At 49.8% G+C, this 22,556-nt stretch overlaps 1 protein-coding gene across 4 annotated transcripts in view; it reads right to left on the reverse strand.

Annotated features, from left to right (window-relative positions):
• ALPL (alkaline phosphatase, biomineralization associated) overlaps positions 1–20,520 on the reverse strand; it is a 55,685-nt gene extending 35,165 nt beyond the window's left edge. Inside the window, exons 1-2 of one of the 4 annotated variants that reach the window (XM_066270190.1) lie at positions 20,365–20,509; positions 15,593–15,677 (exon numbers count right to left, since the gene is read on the reverse strand). The gene's annotated coding sequence lies outside the window, so the exon portion shown is untranslated. Of the gene's footprint in view, positions 1–7,236; positions 7,257–7,818; positions 7,837–15,592; positions 15,678–20,364 lie in introns of those variants that run through there. The other 3 variants (XM_066270189.1, XM_066270194.1, XM_066270192.1) reach the window with 3 other exon arrangements.
• Positions 20,521–22,556: the final 2,036 nt, after the last annotated feature.

Consider the following 22,556-nt stretch of genomic DNA (forward strand, 5'->3'; position numbering starts at 1 on the left):
TCACCAAACTCATCCTGCTGTAGCCTTGCAGGAATCCCAGGCAGCTAAGAATGTGATTTCCAAATGGCAGATAAGGAAACTAAAGTTTCAAGATTGGCCCTGGCTGGGTGGCTCAATGAACAAAGCACTATCCTGGAACGCCAAGGTCATAGGTTCGATCCCTGGTCAGGGCACATATGAGAAGCAGCCAATGAGTGCACAACTAGATTGAGCAACTAAGTAGAACGAGTTGATGGCTTCTCTCTCTCTCCCTCTTCTTCCTCTCCCCTTCTTCTCTTTCTCTCTCTTTCTCAAATCAATGGTAAAGTTTTAAAATAATAATAACAATCAAGTTTCAGGATTAAATCTCAAGCCCATGCATGCCCATCTAACCAGCTATGGAACTGAGATTATGGCTCAGGGCGGCCCATTTCCCGTGTGCCCTCTCCCCTGACTGTACCAATGGTAGTAGGAGCCCTCTTGCAGATAAGGAAACTCTGAGCGGTGAAGCCATGTGCTCAGGCCCACAGGGGGGACACGGCAGGGCTGGGGTGCAGCCCCAGTGCTGCACTCTGGAACTGCCTCTTGGCAACACCCACATCTGCTTTGCAAGCCTCCCTCTCCAGCTCTGACTCTGGGCTTGTTGAAACTCGATCCCCCTCTTTGCTGATTCCATGTCCTCCAAGAGTCCTCCTCCCTCTCCCAGAGCCCCTTTGGCTCTCTATCCCAGGTCGTATGAGCCCCTGATTGTCCAATCGACCCTTGTCCTGCCTCTTTAGTAAACTGCTGGCTCATCACTAAACCTGCATGTGTATGCAACCTGCAACAGACCTCTTGTGTATGGCCCAGGGTGGGCAGGCAGCTGGAGTGCACGTACAAGGGGGTAGGTACCTTCTCACTGAGCTTTCCCGTCTGAATTTGTTACAAATTCCCCAAACCCCAACCTAATCGTTCTGAACACTGTGGCGTAGTAGAAAGACCTTGGCCATGAAGAAGGTGATCATGGGTTAAGTCCTGGCCATGCAGCTTTGAATGTAACCTTACACCTGGAGCTGCAGGTTCTTTATTTGTAAGAACACTACTAGTCATCCCTATCTTGCAAGGTTGTTAAAAAGATAAAAGGCAATCGAGAGTATCTGTCAAGAGATAAAATTTAATAGACAGTGTATTGGGAAAACACTTAGCAGAGCCAGGCAGCCAAACATCAAGAGTTTGTTGAACTGAATGGAGAAGTCTGTATAATGGTGCACAGCCACCAGCAGCAGGACAATAGCTGCATTCACTGCGATGCTACAATCCGAGGTAGGCACTGTTAGTATCCACCCAATTTTACAGAGGAGGAAAAGACACAGGGAGGTTAAGTCACTTGCCTACAGTCACATAGCAGGCAAGTGGCAGGGATTACCAACCCAAATTGTCCAACTCCAAAGTATAATAAGCTCTTAACCATCATGCTAGGCTAGTAAGCTGAGGCTTCGCAAGTTGAAACAACTGCTCATTGAAATAGTGGTTAAGTGCTGACCCAGGAGCAGATCATGGCCAGTCCCACACCAGAACCTTTGTTCTTAACCACCCACCAGCTTGTCAGAGCTAATAGGGACTATAGGAATGATCTAGCCCTACTCAACACTCTCTTTTTACCCCCCACCCCAGCAGGAGCCTGAGGTCCAGAGAGGTAGTGTGAACCACCCAAAGTCACAGAACCAGTTAGTTGAAGAATCAGAGCAAGCACCCTGGTTTCCTAATTCCAGAACCCCATGCCATTGCTGAGTATCACACTGACCACAAAGGGCCATCAGGAAAAGAGTCTTGAGGTTACACAAGAATTTTCCCAGAAGTAGAGGAAAGGCCGTCTAAGCAGAGAGAACAGCCCACACAAACATCTAGGGGCCCTGAAGGTCTCGATTTTGAGACTATTGAGCTGTAAGGTGTGTGCAAATGTTGGGGCAAGGCAAACAGAGGATGAGGCTGCTTTTTTCATATTGAATTATTTCCACCCGATTTCTTTAACACTTGTTTTATGTTGCTAATATCTTTCCTTCCTTCTAAAGCTTATTGAAAAGTCTTGGTCCATGGGTTCTATTTTTTATTTATTTATTTTTTTGTATTTTTCTGAAGCTGGAAACGGGGAGAGACAGTCAGACTCCCGCATGCGCCCGACGGGGATCCACCCGGCACGCCCACCAGGGGGCGACGCTCTGCCCACCAGGGGGCGATGCTCTGCCGCTGGGGGGGCGGTCGCTCTGCCGCGACCAGAGCCACTCTAGCGCCTGGGGCAGAGGCCAAGGAGCCATCCCCAGCACCCGGGCCATCTTTGCTCCAATGGAGCCTCGGCTGCGGGAGGGGAAGAGAGAGACAGAGAGGAAGGAGGGGGGCATGGAGAAGCAAATGGGCGCTTCTCCTGTGTCCCCTGGCCGGGAATTGACCCCGGGTCCCCAGCACGCCAGGCCGACGCTCTACCAATGAGCCAACCGGCCAGGGCCGGTCCACGGGTTCTAATGTCGCCAACTCCAGTGCTATCTTTAATCAGTTTGCTGGTTTTCTTTTGAAATCCCTGTGCTCTGGCGACAATGCGGTGCACATGGGCGCCGCACACACTCTGCCCTAAAACTAACAGGAAGGGAAGATGAAGAAATATGGCTCCTGGGCCTTCTTCCCCAAATCAATCCCAGAGTAATAATAGAGCAAAATGTCACGAAACCTAGGAGATTATGGAGAGAACAGAATCTCCTGGGAGACGGAAGGGGTTTTTATACTGGTGGTATGGGATGGGAGGAGCGCTGCTGCCAGGAGAGGGGGCAGGGCATAGTCTCCAGGGTGGTGGAGAGTATGGCAGGGAAGAATACACGGGTGGGTTTCTGCTCTTGCCTCTGCACCAAGCCTTCCAGTAACCACCGCCTCCCGGAACCCCACACACCCGCTGCCCTGAGCCAGTGCTCTCACTTGCAATCAGCTGCCCAGGCAGATGGCACAAGTGTCTGCTGGAGTAGCTTCAGGGCAGTGCAGCAGGCAGCGTGGAGTGGCAGGAATCATGACTTCAGGCCTCCACAGTCACCCTGCCACCCACCCCTTCCCAGCCTCCAGTTTGGCAGCTTCTGACCTGGGCTGACAACCCCCTCCCCTGGCGGCTTCTTCCTGGGGTGCTGACCAGGAGGCGCAATTCTGTGGAGTTAGTTCCTTGGAGGCTTTTCCGGGGGTGGGGATGAGTGGTGATGCCTAACCCAGTGAGGAACTGTGTGTTTCTGGTGCCCAGAGGGGTCTCCACTCTGGGCCTGTCATCTCCTTGGGCTCAGTGCTGATGGAGACTGGGGGCAGGCTTAGCTTCTTACCAGCACCAGAGAGAAGAGCTGAGGACTCCCCAAGAAATGAGCTCCTGGGTTAAAAAAAAAGACAGGAAATCCAAGGAGCACAATGGCTTCAAAGGAATAAACTGATTAGAGATACCACTGGACTCTGCTATATTCAACAAATGGACGGAGAATTTAAAGACGCTATTAGAAACACTCAAAAGAAATGAGGCAAGATATCAGCGATACGAAACTGAATGAGAAAGTATTAAAGCACCCAAACGGAAACATTCTATATGAGCAACCAGGTGAAGTAACAAACACAATCGGCAGAGTGGACATGGCAGCTGAGGGATGAGACAGGAAATGGGGACGCCAGGAGGAGGAGCACTTCCAGGAGGAAGCCAGGAAGGGTTAAGAAACAGATAATATGAAAAGAAAGGGTTGAACATCAGTTAAAAGTTAAGACATCAACCCCCCCCATCAATTTGAAATGGATTCATAAACCATCTATTTGAAATGGATCATAAATTAAATTATATATATATATATATTTTTGTATTTTTCCGAAGCTGGAAACAGGGAGAGACAGTCAGACAGACTCCCACATGCGCCCGACCGGGATTCACCCGGCACACCCACCAGGGGGCGACGCTCTGCCCACCAGGGGGCGATGCTCTGCCCCTCCGGGGCGTCGCTCTGTTGAGACCAGAGCCACTCTAGTGCCTGGGGCAGAGGCCAAGGAGCTATCCCCAGCGCCCAGGCCATCCTTGCTCCAATGGAGCCTTGCTGTGGGAGGGGAAGAGAGAGACAGAGAGGAAGGAGAGGGGGAGGGGTGGAGAAGCAGATGGGCGCTTCTCCTGTGTGCCCTAGCCGGGAATCGAACCCGGGACTTCTGCACGCCAGGCCGACGTTCTACCACTGAGCCAACCGGCCAGGACCATAAACTAAATTATAAAACCAGCTTCATAAAGCTTCTAGAAGAAAGCATAAGAGTATATCTTCATGACTTTGGGTTAGGCAAGGAGTCCCAATTTCATAAAAGAATAAACAGAAAAACTAGACTTCGCCAAAATTTGAAATTTCTGCCCATCAAAGGATACCATTATGAAACTGAACAGACAGGACACATAACAGAAAAGGATATGCATAGTACACATAGCTGACAAAAGATGTGCATCCAATAAATAAAGACCTCTTAACTTGACAATAAAATGACTAACAAATTATCTCGTTTACCCAAATTTTTCTAGTGAACAGTAAAAGAGAAAATATTAACAACTAATTTTATAAGCCCATTATAATTGCAATTCCAAAGCAGAAAAGTACAACATAAAAAGTGAAGATTAGAGGCACATTTTATTCATGCAAATTGACAGAATTCTAAAGATAAGACCATAACCAAATAATATATATATATATAAAAGCCGTTGACACGTGATGGATCTCATTGAATCCTCAAGTCTTTTAAGCTAGAAAGCATTACAGCAGTCTCCCCTTACCTGTGGTTTTGTTTCCCAAGATTTTAGTTACCTGGGGTCCTCTCCAGTTCAAAAATATTAAATGGAAAATTCCAGAAATAAATAATTCATAGGCCCTGGCCGGTTGGCTCAGTGGTAGAGCGTCGGCCTGGCGTGCAGAAATCCTGGGTTTGATTCCTGGCCAGGGCACACAGGAGAAGCACCCATCTGCTTCTCCACCCCTATCCCTCTCCTTCCTCTCTGTCTCTCTCTTCCCCTCCCACAGCCAAGGCTCCATTGGAGCAAAGATGGCCCGGGCGCTGGGGATGGCTCCTTGGCCTCTGCCCCAGGCACTAGAGTGGCTCTGGTCGCAACAGAGCGACGCCCCGGAGGGGCAGAGCATCGCCCCCTGGTGGGCAGAGCTTCGCCCCTGGTGGGTGTGCCAGGTGGATCCTGGTAGGGCGCATGCGGAGTCTGTCTGTCTCTCCCCGTTTCCAGCTTCAGAAAAAAAAAAAAAGTCTTAAATAATTCATAAGTTTTAAGTTTTGCACCATTCCGAGGAGTGTGATGAGATCTCACGCCATCCCACCCCATCCTGCCCAGAACATGAATTATCCCTTTGTCCCATTTTCTGACCCACGTGTCCCTTGTTGCCACCTCAGTTATCAGATGGCCTATAGCGGTGTCACAGCATTTGTGTTCAAACAACCCTTCTTTTACTTTCTGACGGCCCCAAAGCACAGTGGTAGTGATGCCGGCAACTCACATACACCAAAGAGAAGCCGGAAGGTGCTTCCGTTGATGAAAAGGTGAGCACAGGACAATAAGATATTTTGAGAGAAAGACCACATCCACATAACTTTCACAACAGTATACTGTTATAAGTGTTCTACTTTATTATTAGTTATTGTTGTTCATCTCTTACTGTGCCTGATGTAAAATTTAAACTTTATCATAGATGTTTAGCACTATCCACAGTGTCAGGCATGCACTGGGTGGGTGGGTGGGGGGTCTTAGAATGTAATCGCTGTGGGTAAAGAAGGGCCACTGTAGTACCAGCCCCATTCTTAGAGTAAACTGTGTGCAGTCACTTGGCCAGGGTCAATCGTGAAGAACCCAGGTCTGCCTGACCAGGCGGTGGTGCAGTGGATAGAGTGTGGACCTGGGACGCAGAGGACCCAGGTTCAAAACCCCAAGGTTGCCAGCTTGAGCATGGGCTCATCCAGCCTGAGCAACGGGATCATCCTGCTTGAGTGCGGGCTCACCAGCTTGAGCGTGGGGTCGCTGGCTTGGGCACGGGATCATAGACATAACCCCATGGTTGCTGGTTTGAGCCCAAAGGTCACTGGCTTGAAGCCCAAGGTCACTGGCTCGGCTGAGTCCCCTGGTCAAGGCACATACATATAAGAACCAATCAATGAACAACTTAGATGCTGCAACTACAAGTTGATGCTTCTCATCTCTTTCCCTTCCTGTCTGTCCCTATCTGTCTAACCCTCTCTCCTTTGCTATAAAATAAATAAAATGGTGAAATTAAAAAAGAACCCAGGTCTGAATGACCCTTAACCAGGTCCCTGAGCCTCACTTTCCTCCTGTCAAACTAGGCAGGGTATGTAACTTTCTTGCAAACAGTAAGTGATTATTAAAGGTCCGCTTTAATTCAAAGGGACTTTGAGGGCATATTGGAGAGAAACTGATTGGTGGCTAGGAAACTGACTGGTGGCTAGATCCTCATGCCTCCTACTGTGACCTTGAGAGGCAGGTTACTTTTCCTCTCTGGGCCTCAGCCACCCTGTCTGTATGTACCTAAAGAGGGCTGGCGTGCCAAGCCCTGAAGGCCATTCTGACCCAAACCGTTTTTAAGGGGCCATCCAACAAACCGGAGGTCACCCAACCCCTTACTTGTCCTGCTGCTTCCCCCCACCCCCAACCCCCTCATTCTTTTTTATTTTTTTAAGAAATATCAATTTGTTGTTCCATTTATGCATATCATTGGTTGATTCCTTTTTTTTTTTTTTTTTTATTTGTTTGTTTTTTACAGAGACAGAGTGAGTCAGAGAGAGGGATAGACAGGGACAGACAAACAGGAACGGAGAAAGATGAGAAACATCAATCATTAGTTTTTCATTGCGCGTTGCAACACCTTAGTTGTTCATTGATTGCTTTCTCATATGTGCCTTGACCGCGGGCCTTCAGCAGACCGAGTAACCCCTTGTTGGACCCAGCGACCTTGGGTCCAAGCTGGTGAGCTTTTGCTCAAACCAGATGAGCCCGTGCTCAAGCTGGCGACCTCGGGGTCTCGAACCTGGGTCCTCTGCATCCCAGCCTGAAGCTCTATCCACTGCACCACCACCTGGTCAGGCAACCCCCTCATTCTTTCAGAGCCAATCGATGTCTATAAACTGGGGGTTCTGCCCATCTTTCTGACATCATCTCCTGGCCCCGCCCCTCACCACTCAGACCGTCTGTGCCCCCCCCCACACACTTGGGATTTCAGCACTGGCTGTTACCTTGTCAGGAACGCTTGCTTGGCTCCCTCCCTCTCGTTTTTCAAGTTCAGAGGCCAAGTTCTCTGAGTCCTTCCCTGCCCGCGCCAGGTGAAGAAGTTCCCACTGCAGCCTGGTCCCTCACAATTTCACAACCCTGTTTATTTTCTCCACAGTGCTCGTCACTGCCTGAAATTTACTTAGTAACTTGACAGTCAGTGGAGCTCTTTGAGTACAATAGAGCTCCCGGAAGAAAGACTGTGCTGTCCACTGCTGTATCCCCAGCTCCTGAAACCACACCTGCTACAGACCATGCTCAGTAAACAATTGTTGGGGAAAAAAGAATAAACAAGACTGAATGCCAATTCCTCCAGAAATCCTCTGTGGTCATTCTGTCCAAGGCATGGTTCGGGGGCCTCCTCTGCTCCCAAGCTCTTGCATTTTCCCTTGCCCTACACCACCCGGGACTCTGTACGGGTCTGCTGACACAACCGGCTCCCCACACACTGATTCTCTCTGAACGCCAAAACTGGGCCAGATTCACCTGTGAATTCCAGCACCTAGAAATGTTTGGCGAATGAATGTATGAAAGTGCTCCTCACTTACCTCTCCCCCTCCCTGACTGGTTTCTCCTTTTTCACCTTGACAGGTGCCAAGAAACCAAGTGAGCTGACCAGAAAGGCCACTCTGGCAGGAACTTCCTTCAACAGGGGAAGCCCCTTTCTTCTTCCACCAGGAGCCACTCTGGGCAGTGAGGGGACAATGCCCGAGGCCAGCGCTGCTTTTGTCACAGGAATCATCTGGGTCCTGGCCCAGCAAAGCCAATAAGTGTTTCCCCCATATTTCGCCCTCGCTGACGGAAGGAGGAGGTTGGCAGGCCTGCCTCGGAGCCCCAGCTAGCGGCCTCGCGCAGCTGAGCTCTGCCTGGCCAGGGGCCAGTCGGGAAACACTCGATTATTCAAATCATGTAGCTACCCAACTGGAAAGGATCTGCTCCTCCGCTCCTCTGAAAGGGGAAGTGAGGCAGGCAGGCCAGCGCAGGGATCTGGGTGTTGAAGGAGGAAATTTCAGAGCCAAGTTGTCACACAAGCCAACCCACCCCAGGAAGACACTGGAAGCCGGAGATAGAAACCCAGGAGGGTCAGGCCCAAGGCCAGAGTCCGCCACAAAGGTTTCTGAGCTAGCAGCTGCTTCTCAGGCTAATTGCACTGGCCTCCCCCTGACCCTGGTCCTGGAGACACCAGGACTGTCCCCTGTGCTCCCCGCCTCCATCTCTCCCTTACCCCAGGAATCGCACAGGGGACAGATATACTCTGCACTTCTCAGCTCAGGGGCCAGGAAGTGTCACGTAGGCAATTCCGGCCTCATATCACCTCCCCGGGTCAGGTTCCGGAAAACCATCAGGTTCAAGAAGAGTTTACACATCTGGCTTGCAGAGATTTATCTAATTAAATGATTGCAGGCCCATACTCTGGAGCCAGGCTGCCCAGGTTCAAGTTCTGGCTTCATCACTTATGACCCACACGACCTTGGGCAATTCCCTCCCCTTTTCTGGGCTTCTATTCACCTGTAAAAACAGGGATACCTTCCCTGTAGGAAGTTAAGAGAACTAAATAAAAAAGGGTATGGAAAACACTGGCTTAGCAGGCCACATGGAGTGATTCAGTGAACGACAACTGTTACTATTGTTGAACAAATTAAGATTGTCTGAAGCCTGGCCTGGATATCTGGACCAGACATCCCCAAGACAGATACATCCTCTGCACCAGAGCCGAGACCATTCTACTCAGCAGACCGGGAGGCAGAGGGGGAAAACTCCAGGCTCTGAGTTCAAATCCCAGCTCCACCACCCACCGGCTCTGCAAACCTGGGCAAGTTACTTAACCATACCGAGCGCCATTTCTGCCTCTGTGTACTCTAGATCACAGCAGTATCTCCCTCAAAGCTGTCATATTTCTTCCCCATCTGAAGGGGTTGCCGGTCTGTGTTGCTAGGCAGTGCCAGGGAGTTAGGGAGCTGACCCAGACCAGGGCTGCCCCTGACATGGGCGAGGTGACAGACAGGTTTCCCTTCCTGGAAACCTCCATCTGGGCCCAGCCTCAGGGTGTGCTCAGTAGTCATTCAGTAACCATATATGTATTAAGTATACACTGTGCACTGAGAAGCACAGTGCATATAGATTTGTTACTCTACATACAGCCATTGCTATTACTGTTATTAAAGAGATTACGGTTTGGCACTGAGGGTACATCTGTGAACAAAACAAAAAGTCTGGTCTGAAATATGACGTTGGAGGAACCCATACCTGAATAAGGGCCTGAGCCATCAATAGAGAAGCTGGCTGTCCTGCTGCCAATCACTAGCAAACCATTCAGGAGCTGGTGTCATCAGTAGGGAGATAAAGACAACAGTGGGGATCTGGGGGCGGGACAGCCAGGTTCAGTCTGGGGTGGCTCAGGTGTCAAAGCCAGCAGGACAGCCCTCACAGGTTTCCCCATGGTAACCAAGCCCTGCTGGGCTGAGGAAAGCCTGGCCAGGGGTGGCAGCCTTTCACTCTCGCTGGGACATTAAACACTTGTGACCTGGTTAGACACTGGAATGTCCGAATGATTCAGACGGGCTTCCTGCCCTCCAGGAACTCCTACTCAGAGCCAGGCATTACGTGGATAATCAGACTACAAAGAATTCAAGAATTCTGAGCAATATCTAGAAAAGCAGCTTTGATGCCAACTGGCAACGTGGGCAGGGAGAGCCCTGCAGGGGTGGGGACAGCAGGAAAAAGGCAAAGATATAAGAGGCCGGGGACACAAGATAGATCTTAGCCTGGGATTCTGACTTGAGTTTGAGGGCTGGTTTTGCCATTGGTTTGACCTGAGCCTCAGTGTCCCCTTTCGCAGAAGGAAGATAATACTTGGGCTGTTGTCATGAATAAGAAAGGACTTTAAAAACTGAAAAGTATGAGCCCTGGCAGGTTGGCTCAGTGGTAGAGCGTCGGCCTGGCGTGCAGGAATCCCGGGTTCAATTCCCGTCCAAGGCACACAGGAGAAGCGCCCATCTGCTTCTCCACCCCTCCCCGTCTCCTTCCTCTCTGTCTCTCTCTTCCCCTCCCGCAGCCGAGGCTCCACTGGAGCAAAAGATGGCCTGGGCGCTGGGGATGGCTCCTTGGCCTCTGCCCCAGGCACTAGAGTGGCTCTGGTTACAACAGAGCGACGCCCCGGATGGGCAGAGCATCGCCCGCTGGTGGGCATGCCAGGTGGATCCCGGTCGGGCGCATGCGGGAGTCTGTCTGACTGTCTCCCCGTTTCCAGCTTCAGAAAAATACAAAAAAAAAAAAAAAAAAGAGTTGCCAAAATACTCCATGAACTAAATTGCCATGTTGGGCTAAGAACACTAAAGCACTAAAACTGCTTAAAGACCTTTGCCTTTGAGCCTGACCAGGCGGTGGTGCAGTGGATAGAGCATGGGACTGGGATGCGGAGGACCCAGGTTTGAGACCTTGAGGCCACCAGCTTGAGTGCGGGCTCATCTGGTTTGAGCAAAGCTCACCAGCTTGGACCCAAGGTCGCTGGCTTGAGCAAGAGGTACTTGGCCTGCTGAAGGCCCACAGTCAAGGCACATGAGAAAGCAATCAATGAACTAAGGTGTTGCAATGAAAAACTGATGATTGATGCTTCTCATCTCTCTCCATTCCTGTCTGTCTGTCCCTATCTATCCCTCTCTCTGACTCTCTCTCTGGCTCTATAAAAAAAAAAAAAGGACCTTTGCCTTTAAGAAGAAGGCAGACACTTTCTAAGGAGTTTCACATACAAGCAGTACAGCCTCCTTTATAAAATGTTGCCACTTAATGCCTTGATAACTTATCAACCCAAGTTCCTTACCTAACATTGTACTATATATCATAACAAAACAACTATAGTCTGACCTGTGGTGGCGCAGTGGATAAAACATTGACCTGGAGTTCTGAGGTGGCTGGCTCAAAACCCTGGGCTTGCCTGGTCAAGGCACATATGGGGGTTGATGCTTCCTGCTCCTCCCCCTTTCTCTCTCTGTCTCTCTCTCTCCTCTCTAAAAGTGAATAAAGTTTTTTAAAAAAAGAATCATTTTCAAAAAAACCCAAAACGAGTGTAACAATTCAACTCTTTGGATCTATTATTTTTATTTCATAGTGAATTTTTTTTAAAAAAAATTAGTATATTGGCCCTGTCTGGGTAGCTCAGTTGGTTAGAGCATCATCCTCATACACCAAGGTTGCGGATTCAATCCCCCCCATCAGGGTACAGACCAGAAATCAACCAATGAATGTATAAATAAGTGGAAAAACAAATTGATGTTTCTCTCTCCCTCTCTCCCTTCCTCTCTCTCTCAAATCAATCTTTAAAAGGTTAGTGTATTAGCTTTGACTGAGATGTTAGAACACTTCCTCACGTGTTGCCTCTAATGAAGTATTCTGCTCTAGCAGTGGGCACACGGGGGTGGGTGTGTGTGGAACACTTGATGTGATCAAAGGATGAAGACAGGATTTTGGCAAAATATGAAGTGGGGATAACATTACACTAATAATTAAACTGAATAAAAGTGTCACTAGTAAAATTTTTAAAAGGTTGATTTCTGTCAAATGCAGTAGATGAAGAAAATTGGTATTAACCAGTACGTGTTTTCTTAAGGTTTTCCTTAAACCTGCAATCCCTCCAGAAATTGGGCAATGAATTCATCTTTGAACTGGTCATTTGCATAGTTGCTAGCTTAGTAAGTGCTTCTCTTACAGAACCCCTTCTCAACGAGTAATATGCCTCCTTATATTATAAAACCTTTCTTGATAATGCATTAGAAGTTTTTCTGTAGATTAGTAAAAGTGCATTCCTATTGTCACGTTCTTTTATTCAAAGCTAGTAAGTGCTTCCCCTAGTTCTCTAGTAACTAGATGTAAAAATCTCATGTTACACCTTTAAAGTTTTAAAAGATTTTAGATTTTTTTTTTTTTTTTTGTATTTTTCTGAAGCTGGAAACGGGGAGAGACAGTCAGACAGACTCCCACATGCGCCCGACCGGGATCCACCCGGCATGCCCACCAGGGGGCGACGCTCTGCCCACCAGGGGGTGATGCTCTGCCCCTCCAGGGGGTCACTCTGTTGTGACCAGAGCCACTCTAGCGCCTGGGGCAGAGGCCAAGGAGCCATCCCCAGCGCCCGGGCCATCTTTGCTCCAATGGAGCCTGGGCTGCAGGAGGGGAAGAGAGAGACAGAGAGGGGGAGGGGTGGAGAAGCAGATGGGCGCTTCTCCTGTGTGCCCTGGCCGGGAATCGAACCCGGGACTTCTGCACGCCAGGCCGATACTCTACCACTGAGCCAACCGGCCAGGGCCTAGATATTCTTAAACAATGCACCTTCTTAACATCACTGCCTTGCCAGACCCCAGCACTGCCCCTTGACCAATGCGGGCCCCCCTCTGCCTCACTGTGTGGACAGGGCCCCTGCTGCTCTGCCTGATGGTGTTCCCTTGGGTGTGAGGTTCTGTAAACCCCCTGCTCCTGCTAACACAGTTTCTATACGATTCACCCACTGGCAAGAATGCCAGGTTGGACCTTTCAAGCACTAGAACAGCATTTTTAAAATCAACAGTTGCAGAATTGTGGAGTGTTTTCACATTGATCTTTTGCTAATGTAATTAGCAGGATGTTTTGCAGTATGACTTCATAAATCCTTGAATTTAAGGGAAAAAAAGGAAAATGGGCTGTTACAGAAATTAAAAGTGTGAATGCGTGTAAGCATTTAGCAGAGTGGCTTGGTGCCTAAAAGATATTCCGTAAGTGTTAATAACTCTTATCAGTACTGTTATTATTACTATTGATGCTATCGCAGAGGGTGGGGGGAGGGGAACCAAGCTCCACAGGCCGATCTGAAACAGCCTCCTCCTTCCCACTATTACTTTAAGTCTGGGTTGTGACCAACCCCAGAAACCTTGAGGCCTGAACACGAGCACAGCTCTGTCACATGAAAGGTCACCGCACACCAGAGGTGAGATCTGGCACAGTCTAGCTCTGGGTTTCTCCTGCTTTCCCAAACAGCAACACTGACCTGGGTGCCACCCTGGGCCCGTCCCTTCTCCACCCCTGTCCACACAGTAATTAAATCTAATTTGGTTCTGGGATGTCCTTCAATCTTGTGTGCCAACTCTAAGTAGTTGATAATGGCTGCTTGGAGGACTGCATTTAGAAGGAATTTGAGGTTTAGAAGGAAAAAAAAAGCAGTGGTTGATTGGTGATGTCTGACATGAGTGTAGGACGGGGAAGTGGCAGCCTGCATGCTAGCTAATTGCCATGCATGAACTAGAAAAGTCCTAAGGCCCTGCCTCAATGCAAGATACGGTTGTCAGGCAGGGTAATTGAGAGCCAAAAGAGGGAAAGAGACTTGCCCACAGTCACACAGCTGGAAATGGTGGGCTGGAATTCAAACCCAGGCCGCTCTGGGTTTCTGAGGATGCTTCCTGCTAGGACTATTACTTCCTTTTTCTTGATGAGAGGAGATGTTGAGGCTGAGGCCCATTAGGAGAACAGATGTTGCCAGAAGTGCCCAAGCTGATCCCACTGGTCCCCCTCCCTCCGAGACATCCTACCCACATCATTTTACAAACCCCAAAGACAACCAGTTCTACTGAAACCAAATGTAAACAGCGAGGCCCCTGAGGGCTGGTGTCCAAGCATAAACATTTGAATCAGATGTTAAACCAATTGAGCAAGAAAGCACGGATTTGGGTTTCATCTCCACTTTCCAGCTGTGTGACTTTGGAAAAGGTACTCAGCTTCTCTGAGCTTCAGTTTCCTCTTCTGTAAAATGGAGAGGATAACAAGTTAAATATGAGAAAGGTCATCCAAAGTGATTAGCTCAGTTCCTGACACAGAGTAAGCCCTTAAATGTTAATTATAAGGATTAGGTCAAAAGGAAAAATTAAAACACAGCATTTTTACACAGAAAGAAAATACTCAGGTGATTCATGCAAGGGCTTGGACGAGCTGTCAAGAAGAACTCTGTTTATCTACAATGTCTTGATAGGCCAGCTAACTGAAATATGAGTTACTACATTTTATGACTTTAAAATAAAGAAGGAACTGGATTCTTCTAGAAAGTTGGATTGTGTCATCCATGTCACGGAGAAGGAAGCAGCCTCGAGAGGGTGGATTGGCAATGGTAGGAGACAAATGGGTATGTTTCACACTTCCCAGCTAGGTGACTTTGTGCCTATTTCCTTGTCTGTAATATGAGGAATAACAGAACTCGCCACCCAGGGCTGCTCTGCTGTAAGGCGAGGCAAGTCTGAGTGAGATCCTGAACACCCCGCCTGACATGACAACGTTAGCAGCAGCGGTGTATGTGGGGGTGGAGGTGGGGCCGAGAGAAGAAACCAGCTATAGAAAGGCCAAGGGTACATAGGGAGGGGAGGGGGGCTCATAATCAGCTGAGATACGTTTTACCCAGAACAGTGGTAGGTGACTAAATTATTAATGACCTATATGTTAAGAAGCCAGTAAGTCAAAGTGGGGAAAGGCCAAGCCCGCTACAGTCCGGTGACAGCTAACAAAGGCCTGGGGGATGACAGGACAGAAACCTGAGAACCTCAACCTGGGATCTAAGAGGGTACCCACCCTGCTCTTCTGTACACAAAGGAAAGGTAGATCAGAGAAGGCAAGAGCTTCACTTAACCAAAAGTCACATGGTAGAGCATTTTAAAGGTTGATTCATGGTCTTTCAAATAAAATCATCTAAACACTTTCATTAAGAGCATATAAGGCTTCCTAGGCTTTGTCCAGCAGCTTGAAGACCTGGCCAGTTGAAGTTTACCCACTGGAACCACAAACCAAGTTCTGGGAGGAGGAAGATGCTCTCTGCCACAAGCCAGGGTCACAGCCTCACTGCAGCGTCACTGAGCTCTGCTCCCAGAAATGACCTCCCAGCCTCACCTCCAGTCTCCTCTCTTCCCTGCATCAGGACAGGGTGATAGAGCCACCTGGGGGAGAGATTTGAACTCAAGGTGAAGGTGTCTGCCCTCTGAGTCTCAGCTGTGAAACAGTAGGAAGTGAGGCAGGTGAGAAAGATAACCACAAAGATGTCAGGTGCCCAGGGGGACTTACAAAATGCTACTTCCCACACAAGCAGACACATTTCTGAACTCTGCACATTCCAGGACCAGGGATCTGTGGTTATAATCAGGAATCAGAGCTCCCCTGCCTTATTTTGTACCCCAGAACAGTTTGTGGGACCCTTCTAGAATCTCACATCTAAGCAGCTTTCTCCAGAGCCCCCATATTTACCCAGGAGGGCTCACACTGCCTTCGGGCTTGGGAAGGGCAATTGGGAGATCTGAGCCACGGTCATGGTCATAGTACCTGCTGTCACCACCAGGCTTTGGCTCTCAGCAAACGGAGTGGAACGGAGAGCTGTGGGTTCACAGAACAAGGTGGTGGATCTCATCTGTGAAGAAGTGAACACCAATGAACAGGGCTTTGGGAGCATTAGGGGAGGCGGCAGGTGTCAAGGGACTCCCCGAGGGGGCTGCATAATCTCTAGCCTGAAGCACCCAGGGGGAAGGCCCCAGGCCCAGCTCTCTGAGCCCCTCACCACCAAACCTCTGGAGCCTGTGGACTCTTGCTGGGGACCCCAAAGCAGTAAAACTCCACCCACCTAGCCAACATGTTTCAGACACTGCCAGGCCGCAGAAGAGGGACTAATGTCCATACATCCCACATTCCTGAGCCCCCTGAGGGTGCCCAATCTTCCTGCAGTCATTCAGATGAGGTTTCAGCCTCCCTTCCGTGGCCTCATGCACCTAGCCCAGGAATTGCAAACTCAAAAGGCAGGCAGGTAATGTCAAGAGGCAAGTGGGCTGGATGTGAGAGAATAGGGAGTGGTGCAGACTGTGGGAAAGTAGACAGAACAGTTGCTAATTAGTGGCCAAGCAGAGATGTGGCCCACTGTTGGTCAACAATCTACCACACATGTCCCTTGCGGCCATAAGAGGGCACTTTGTGACTGACCTGCCATAACCTAGGCCTTAAACAGTTGAGGACCAACTGATGAAATTAGACCCATTCTAAGTCTTAGGAAAGTCTCATCCCCTATCTCCTGTTCCTCAGGCTCCCTGGCTTATAAATGAGGATGCTGAGGCTCAGAGAGAGAAAATGACTTGTCCAAGGTCACACAGGTAGTGTAGCAACAGATCAAGGACTTAAATTCTACTCATCTGAGCTGAAGATCTTTCTCTACCAACTCCCCTCATCTTCCTCTGAACAATTCTTCCTTTTCAAAAAATAAAATAAAATACAAATAAATATATTAAGAATGTACTATGGAAAGGATACGTACTCAATTCAGTACCGTAGTTACTACTGGGAAAGTCATAGAGCTTAGAGCTGGGAGACTGCCTTCATAGTCCAACTCTGCCCTAGGCAGCTGGGTGACCTGGGCAAGCCCCTGCCCCTCTGGGGGCCTCCGTCTCCCGGGTCTGGTAAGCAGCCAGTTGACAGAGCCAGCCTCTAAACGCCTCTCAGTTCCAAAATTCTAGGCATTTGTGAGGTCTCTTTTCTGGCCAGCCCTCTGTGGCCTCAGATGAACATAAAATAGTAATAATAATAATAATGGGGAAGGCGAGTCCACACTAGCCAGGAAGGAACACTACAATTTTTAGTGAAATCTGACTCCTGGTTACTGGAATTCAGAAGGAACGATGGTAATACTTGGGCAGTTTAACCACCATCCTACAGTTAAACAAAAACACATCTGGTTTAACTTGGTTTTCCTCATCTCCTCCCCCCACCCCCTACCCTCATCTCAAATTTTACCCCTTAATTTGAGAAGTCAAATTAAATGCAAACAATTGATTTCATGCCACAGTGAGGTTGAGAATTTCAGCATGGAAAATTTTAAGCATGTAGTTTTTCTGGGAGTAATTATGAAATGTTGCGGGGAGGTGGAAAAATATGGAGATTATTACCGAACGTTCTTTGGACATTGAGCATCCTATAAAAATTGTTGAGAGCCCCTAACACTCAGAGAGGCAAAGTGACTTGCCTCCGATCACACAGCTAGAATTGGAACCCAAGATGTTGACCCCAAAGCCAGCATTTTCCCTGCTGTAACCTAAACAGGGCCTTCCCTCTGGCCTTTATGATCACCTGTGTGATGAAGGACAAGGTTGCCGGTGCTGCCCCACAAGGAATATTAACTTCTCAATAACAATCATCACCCCAATGCTGAAAAACCATTTATGATCTAGCTGGCTCCTCATAGCAACACTGCAAAGTACATATATTATTAACCCACATTCCATGTGATTTCCTCATGTGAGAGCTCTGAAAAGGAAAGGGACTTGTCCAGAGTCACACAGCAGTGCTGGGAATGAACCTCCAATCTACTGCCCCCAGCTGCCCTCTAAAAGTGAGGACATCTCTAGAAGGAAAAAAACAAAACAAAAACAAAAACAAAAAAACACAAACATTCCGCATAGCCTCCCTGCAGCCAGTGCTGGGGAGCTGAGTCAGCATTCCTGTGGCCACGTGGAGATTTCTGAGCGCTGGTTCTCAGCCCAACATGCTTACCCCGCAATGTTCTTTTCAAGCTCTGGAGTTTGCATTAATAATTCCAGTTTCTATTTGAAGGTGAGAGGTCCAGGCTATGCTGCTGGATTCTACCCCTGGATTAAGAGGGCCTCATCCCCAGAGATGGGTACAACACAGACATCGCCTGGCTTGGAATTCTAGATACCTGGGCTCCATCCAGCCGCAGCTCCCCAGCCAGAGTGTGTGTCCTTGGACAAGTTGTTTCTCCTCTCCAAGACCTGCTTCTTCAGTGGTAGAGTTAGGACTACATCTAGCTTGCAGGGAATGTTGGATATGTAAGCCATAGAACAGGCAAGACTGGAGTTTGGGTTCGCCCCATTTCCGAGCTGGGATACATCGAGGCACAAGAACAGGCAGAGGGCACAGGTCCTGCAGAGATAATAGCCTCAGGCCCGTTCCCAGCACCATTCCAGGCTCCTGGCCAAGGCTGTTTTTAGCATCTGAGTGTGGGCAAGAAGGGCACCGGGCCACCCTACACTGCAGCCCACCAAAGAATGGGCAGAGCCTTGAAGAAGGTGGAGGATGGGTTTTCAGAGCTCAGGAGCAGTGACATAACAGTAAACCCAGTCTCAGCATTGCATTTTCTGCCAAATTAGAGCTGATGATAGCCAATATTTTCTTAATCACAGGCACCGGCTAAACACTTGGTATGCATTAATGTAGACCTCACCACTGGTAGGTACTGTTCATCGATCTCCTCAGCCTTAAAGGAGAAGACTGAGGCACGACAGGGAACAGAACTCATGTTAGGCCCCACGGCAAGGTTACCTCATCTATTAGTGAGGACCAGATATTGGCCGATTGATTTTATACACATTATTGCATTTAATCCCTTTCCTTGTGAATTGCTTGGTTCCAAGTCTAAAATGTCTGCCTCAGAGCCTGCAAAAAGGTTTGTTATGCAAATGTCTAAATGTCCACTAAAGGAAGAGGGCTTTTTGTCTGCTCGATTTACTGCTGTAATCTCAGCAGGAGAACACGGCTGTTAAATTTTGTTTCTGGCCTCAGTTCAGTTTTATTCCTCATAATAGTCTCACCAGAGAGGTATTCTCCCCATGTTACAAATGGGGCCACCGATACAGACACCCAAGCCTGTCTCAGTCCAGGGTCTGTGGAGTTGGGAAGCAGTATCAAGGGGCCTCTTTTGCTCAGGGAATTCAGAGGCATGGAGTTCAGGAAGAACAAGGGAGGCAAAGGATCAAGGACAGGGGCATGGAGTAGAGTGGGTGGGATGGGAATACAGGTGGAACAGACTTAAAATTTGAAGAGGACAGTTCTGGAAGGTGGCAGGAGGCAGGGCTGAGCCCTGGATGAGCCAGAAGGAGGAATCAAGGTTCAACCCCTGAGCTCCTGGACATTAGAGTGGAAGCAGAAGGCTAAGGTTTGTAGGGTTTGGAGTCTGGGTTCAAATCCTGGTCCCTACTTGGTTAACTTCTCTAAGCCTCACTCTCCCCATCTGTAAACAATATGATGCATGTGCGGCGTTAGAGAGGGTCTGGGACACGGGAGACCCTCAAAGTTGTGTCGCCTTCACTGGGGTGGGAACGAACCCCTGCCTCCCTGGGAAACCCCGCCCACCAGCGGAGTCTGAGCTTTTCCCAGGACCCAAAGGCCCAGCTCCGCCTGAGAATCACACCGTCTTTGGATCTCCAGGGTTCCTCTCCCCAGCCCTATTATGTGTTGAAATGGATCAGAAAGACAGAAAGAGACAGTGTTGGGGCTTTCCTCAGCTTCCCGTCCTACCGTTGTTGCCTGTGCAACCCTTATTGAGACCGGGTACAGGAGCCAACCCTGAGCAACCCGCCCACCTGCACACATGCCCAGAGGTGGCTCGCAGGTTCCCTAGGCTTCGGGGACTCCAGAACTTGGACCCATGGCTGCTGTGCCCACCTCCACTCGCAGACACCGACACGCCGGATATACCCCTTTCTTCTTCCCCAGCGGTTCCCAGACCCGAGCGCCTCCCTCCCTCTACTGCTCCCAGCTCTGGCCTAAACTACTTCAGACCCCAAGGGGGCAGACCAACTCCCTCCCCTGGAAGCTGCGGCGAGATCTAGAGGTTATTAGGTGGAAGGTATGAGAGGGCACCACGCAGGGGCTGGGGTTGGCAGCCTAAGTCTATAGATCTCCAACCAAGGAGACACCATAGGGGCTTCTCAGTAACCCGGCACTGGGGGAAGGTGCCTGGACCGAGGGTGGGGGAGTCCCAGGCAATGGCCCGGGAGGCAGGAGAGCCCAGGACTGCATCCGCGGACCGAAGAACGGTTCTCTTAATTCGCGGGCTCTGCGGGAGCCACGTCCAACCTCCAACCGCCGCAGCGCGCCCGCCGGAAGCCTCGGATGCGCGCGAGTACCAGGGAAGGACAAGTGGCTGGAGATCCCGAACGGGCCGCTGTGGGCGGTGCGGGGGCGCAGAGGTCCCTGTTCTGCCATTTATGTCCAACCTCGCCGCTTTCCCAGGGCGAGTGGAGGATGTAGGAGGGGCTGGGGATCGATCAAGTTCCTGGGGTCCCGGGGAGCCGGGAACAGCGTCGAGTCCTTACCTGCACAGAGTTCGTGGGTTAGGGTATGTCCTGGCACAAGTGACGCGGGGTCGGTACGTTGGGCCTGAGGGCGCAAAGTGGCGGGAGCGCGACGCTGCCAGGGCCACCACCCCCGCGGGCTTATAAAGGCGGCCGCGGGGCTCGAGCGATGCCGAGGGAGCCCTCCCCCACCCCGCCCCCGGCCCAGGCCCCGGCCCTCCCCGCCCCCATCCCGCCCCCGGCCCTCCCCGCCCCCGCCCCGCCCCCGGCCGGAGCCGGGCCGAGCCCGTCCAGCTGTTCTGGCGACGCAGCCAGGGCGCCCCCTGCCGGGCGCAGTCCCCCCCCCCCCTTAGCTCCTGCCCTGCGGGAGTCTCTGCTCTGTTTTCGGGAGTCGCTCTGTCCCTATCCATCTATGTCCATATGTTCCTCTCTCTGTCTTTGTCCACCTGTGTCTCTGACTCTCTTCCTTTGCCCCTCTCCTTTCCACTCCAGACCGGACCTGTAGCTCTTCCTCTCTTCCCCGCCCTTGCACTGTCTCCTTGGCTAGGGTTGGTGAAAACCAAGCGAAATTAGGAAGGGTGGTTTCCGGAGGGGCGCGTCCCCTAGGCTGGAGATAGTCCCTCTTTTCTCCTTAGAGAGAGGGAAGGGGCCAGCCGGGATTCCTGCGACTGCACCCCAGCAAGAGCCCCAGGACATGCCTCTTGGGTGACCTGAGGAGGGAGCACACTTCCCAAGCAGTGGAGCCAGCCCAGGTTTAAGACTCCATTCTGGTGTCCTTGGGCAAATCATTCGTCCTCTGTGGACTCCCAGCCCCTTTACAAGCCAACAACATCCCCCCTGGCTTCCCTCACCACGTGGAGCCAGAGTCATATGAGCAGTGGTTGAAAAGTGCACAGGAAATTCTTAAAGTGTAGATAAATGGGGGAGGGAGGAAGAACAGGAGGGGACTGAGGCCAGAGCAGAGGGGTGAAGGGGTCAGCACCAGTAGAACCAACACCAACCCAGAATTCTCGCTTTTACCTACTCTATTCTGGCATCTTGGATCCATTATCTCCCAGCAACCCCATTTTAAGGAGGAGAAAACAAGAGTCCCAGAGAGCAGACATGTGTCTTGTCAGTATGAATAGAACCAGAACTGAGGCCTGCCACCAGAAACCAAGAAAGTCTTTGTATTTATCCCTTTTCCTAGCAATTAATATTGTTTCTTTATGTACAAGAGTGATACAAAGTTTCCTTTTTAGCATACGCTTGTATTTTTAAAAAGTGAATCAAAACATTGAGTAGATATTTACTTATATATATTTAATGTTAGGTTATTATGACAAAAAACCATGGAGGTGGTAAATGAATGAAGTTTAGAAAATACAACATCTTTGCCTAAGAAATTGCAGGTGAAAGCCTCCAGAGCCCCAAACCTGGGAGGGACTCTATAATAGCTCACAAACACCAAGGAAGGATTTAGGGATACCAGAAGGCTTGAGATGATGTCATCATCAGTGAGCCAGGGGCAAATCCCCAGGCATGAAAAACCTGCCTGTCACAGCCTAGATGAGGCTGAGAGACTGAGCCAGCAGGGAGTTGGGGGAACCCAATCCCACCTATTATTGGCCCCCGGACCTGCTCCTGACTTCTGATCTCCCAAATCTATGAGGGATAGTCCATAGATTGTGCCACATGGCCAGCATTGGGTTCCCTGTGTCAAGGTGATTTTTCTGCTAGGTCCTCCCACCCCACCTTGTGAGTCCAGGGATTGGTTATCAACTAGAGCAGTGGTAGTCAACCTGGTCCCTACCGCCCACTAGTGGGCGTTCCAGCTTTCATGGTGGGTGGTAGCGGAGCAACCGAAGTATGAATAAAAAGATAGATTTAACTATAGTAAGTTGTTTTATAAAGATTTATTCTGCCAAACAGTGAAAATTCGACATAAAGTACTTGGTAAGTAATTATTATTATATGCTTTAACTTGCTGTAACTCTGCTTTATAAATTTTATAAAGTAAAGTTACTTTCCTACTTTATAAATCACCATTACTGTGGAACCGGTGGGCAGTTAGAAAATTTTACTACTAACAGAGATACAAAAGTGGGCGGTAGGTATAAAAAGGTTGACTACTCCTGAGCTAGAGGGACTGCTGCCTGGCCTGCCCTGCCACCTTCTTCCCTCGCCCCCCCTACCCTGCTCCTGGGCTCCGCCCCCAAGGAGAATTCATCTGA

Source organism: Saccopteryx bilineata, chromosome 3 (assembly GCF_036850765.1).
Source record: "Saccopteryx bilineata isolate mSacBil1 chromosome 3, mSacBil1_pri_phased_curated, whole genome shotgun sequence".
In the NCBI taxonomy this organism is placed as follows: domain Eukaryota; kingdom Metazoa; phylum Chordata; class Mammalia; order Chiroptera; family Emballonuridae; genus Saccopteryx; species Saccopteryx bilineata.